The sequence below is a fragment of the Onychomys torridus genome, chromosome 10 (genome assembly GCF_903995425.1).
Source record: "Onychomys torridus chromosome 10, mOncTor1.1, whole genome shotgun sequence".
Taxonomy (NCBI): domain Eukaryota; kingdom Metazoa; phylum Chordata; class Mammalia; order Rodentia; family Cricetidae; genus Onychomys; species Onychomys torridus.
In genome coordinates, this window is record NC_050452.1 from 88,521,508 (window position 1) to 88,525,162 (window position 3,655).

The window sequence follows — 3,655 nt, forward strand, 5'->3', positions numbered from 1 at the left end:
TAGCTTTTTATCAGAGAAGCTTCCTTTTTTGTGGTGCATAGAGGCTAATTACAGACTTACAATTGGTCAAATTGTGGAGAATACATGGCTATGGAGCTCTCAGCCCTGAGACATTTAACACGCACGCACACACGCATACACACACAACCCAAGAAACAACACAGAGAACAAAAGATTGTAGGAGACAGTGTGGATGACAGCTGTCAGTCAGCGTCTCTGGACCTGACAAGGCTGTTGCACTCATGACCTCCTGGCGGCTGTGGTTGCCTGACAAAGACTTGCCCCTGCTCCTTGCCGTCTTCTTCTTTTGAGAACTTCCACCGGCTTACTCGAACTCAAGGAGGTGCAGCATGTTTGGGAAACGCTGGGATATGGAAATCAATCTTTAAACCGAGAAGTCTCTCCAGGTGCCCGTGTGGCGCTTGCCCTGTATACTGGATTTCTGGATTTCCAACAACTGATATTCTAAAGCTGAATGCTTAGAGGTTAAGTCTTTAAACTCCTTCATAAACATCTCCTTGACTTTTTCCATCTCGTCCCTCAATTTCTGCTTTTCTTTCTCCTCCCATCTGTCAATTGATTTCTGAAAGTCCTCTTTGGTTTTCAGCGCTTCCCCGGCTGCAGAGATCCTGACTGTGTGGGTGTGCTGCATGGCCTCTAGCTGCACCTTGGTGAACTGCAGCTGCTCCTTCAACAAGTGGATCTCCTTCTGCAGCTTGTCATTCTGTGCCTTTGTACTTCTCCCACGACAAGAATCTGCAGGGTGACGGCGATGAATGTGGCTCTGTAGGAAAGCTTGGCTCATGAAGGCTTTGTCACAAAAACGGCACTGGTAATGGCTGGCTTTGGCCTGGCCCATCATCAGCTGCTGGGCAGACAACACCTTCTTACTGCGTCTACACTCCTGCTTGAGCAGTCTGATCTCCTCAGCCTGCTTGGTGAGTAGCTGTTTGTTCTGCTCACAGCCACTCAGACTGAGGCGTAACCGTTCCTCCACCAAGTTCAGCTGTGAGGCGAGGAACTCCTGCGAATGCATCAGGTACTCGATCGTGAGTTGCGCCAGGCGGGTGAGCTTCAACAGCAATGGGTCCACCCCTGACTGGCAATGCGGGCACTTCTCGTCCTCCAGCTTGCAGAAGGTGATGTTCATGATGTTCTCCTGAAGTGTCAGGATATCCCTGGCTCCCACCACCTTGTCCACATCAATGGCGCCCAGCCGCCTCCAGTCCACATTCTCTCTACGGGGTCGGAATTGGAAGAAGGGTAGAAGTCCAGATGCCGAGCTGGGGGTGACAAAGACCCTGGAAGATGTTCCTTCCCTTGGACTCTCCAGGCTGTTGGACTGAGGGTAGCAGATGTGTTTCTGGAAGGGCATTCTTGAAAGCCACCTGTCTGTCTATCGTCTGTCTATCCTCTTGTGGAGGAGCAGGGCAGTCTCTCCTACCTGGCCGGGCCTTCTGTAGTCCCACACCACCACACCCAGTGTGAGCAGGTGAAGGCCTGGGTCCCTGCTGCAGCGGTTGCGGCCTAAGACCTAGATGTCTAGGACGTTGCTATGGCAGCACTCAACCTCATCTTGGAGCTCAAGGCCTCTCGGCTCGCGAGCATTCTGACTGCACCCACCGACCTTACAAATGGGGAGTGCAGCATTCTGGAGAACTTAAGTCTTATAGCGACTTCCAGGCCATATGATTCTTGTTTTGAGAGTCTTTGGGGCTGGGGTTGCCAGTGGTTTCCGTGGAGATCAAGGAGCCAAGAAAACCCAGGTATTCCTTAATCTACCAGGGAGGATTGGAACAACTATGAGCCCCCAACTAGTTTTTCTTTCTTGTGGCATTTCTGTGGATTTTCAGCTGCATCCACTGTGCTGGCAGGATTAGAGAGAACAAGTAGTCCTTGACCTCTGGAGTATGATCAGAACTTAACACAGTAGGAGAAAAAAAGTTTAAAGACCCTGCCCAGAAGATGCATGCATGAAGAATTGACTGAATTAGCTGCCTAGTTAATAACGGCTCTAGGCCCATATCCCTCTATTTTCTCTGGCTGGGGCCTGTTAAAGGGACAAGCCCTCGCTTTGGGCCATAAGGCTATGAACTGTTGTTGTATTTATTTGTACGTCACTATCCAAACAAGACTTTCTAACTGGGGTTCCCAGTTTCAGTCTCTTCTAGCCCATAATACTCTGTCTCTGTGTCAACTGTCATCAAACTAGTACTTTGATACCATCATTCTCTGCTCAAAAAGTCCTTCTTCGCTGCTCAGTGCAGAGAGGTCCTCTTAAAGTCTTTATTATGTACATTAGTTTGTTTATACCCTGGGGCCACTGAACTTTTAGATTTTTTCCAAAATGTTGCTTAAATTCTTGCAATAATCTTCAAATTTCTCAACATTTGGCCATAGGCAGATCATTCTTTAATGCTAAAAATTTTTACAAATATAGGGCTGGAGAGACAGCTCAATGGTTAAGACCACTTCTGGAGGCCTGGGTTCAGATTCCTGCCCCGGGACTTGGGACCTTCTGGAACTGAAGTTCTGTAGCCCTCTTCTGGCCTGAGCAGGCACTGCACACACATGAAGTACAGATAAGTGTGCAAACACCCCTACACATAAAATACTTTTTCCTATTCTTCTTTTTTTTCTACATAAAATATTTTTTAAAGTTAAGATTTATGAGTAAAATCTTCGATCTTCATGGAATTTTTAATGTTTCACTTCAAAATAGGATGTTATTTTTCCAGAAATTAATTTGATACAATTTTTATCTCCTCTTTGTCATATTGTGTGTCTATGTTTTCCCCCCACAGCCCACCTCCCTCCATACTTCTCTTGCCAGTAGCCCAGGCTGGCCTCAAACTCAGACTCTTCTTGCATCTGCCTTACTAATGCTGGGATGATGTGGCCTGGGCCACTAGGCTAGCTTCATCTTTTCGCACTGTATAAAGTCCATCTCAGCCCTGAATGCACTTTAGAGTACGTGAGTTATACTATCTGCTTGTGATAAGATGGGACAAGAAGCTAACTCACGAAATCCCCCTCTTAGACATGGTGTGAGGAGTGTGGTCACCAGAGGCTTGGGCCTCAACAGAACTGAGAAGCTGACTTCTTACTCACCCTAAATCATGAGTAATTTAACACATTACATGATGAAGGTCAAATGCATGATTTTGGCTTAATAAAGGGCCCCGGGGAAAGGATCTGGTGAGTAGAGCTTTATTTTTACTGATTCCCTGACCCTCCCAATGAAGACTTCATATCCTTTGAGTAGCCAGTGAAGTAAGGGAGCAACACGTAGTAACATCAAGGGATGTAGAAAAGGGAGGGTTTTGTAACCATTGGCACACTAGCCTTCCCTGAAAGCAAGTTGATCAGCATTCTGAAGACTTTGGTTATTAAATTAGGTTGTCAAAGAAGCCTTCAGACCAAATGCAAAAGGCTCCACTGAGTATTTGTGTCTTCAGATAATTTAACTCCTTTAAAGAGATAGGATTTATATTTAATTATAATCAATAATATTAATTGGTTAATTGAGATATTCTTTCTTTTGTTTTTTCCCTCTCAGCTTTCTTGGGGTCTGACTGACAAAAATGTCTATTTTCAAAGTGTATAATGGCGTTTTATAGATATGTACATACATACATATATACATACACATACA

The 3,655-nt window shown here is 45.6% G+C and overlaps 1 pseudogene; it reads right to left on the minus strand.

The window, feature by feature from the left end:
• Nucleotides 1-240: 240 nt before the first annotated feature.
• LOC118591940 lies at nucleotides 241-1,375 on the minus strand (annotated as a pseudogene).
• Between the last annotated feature and the right edge of the window lie 2,280 nt (nucleotides 1,376-3,655).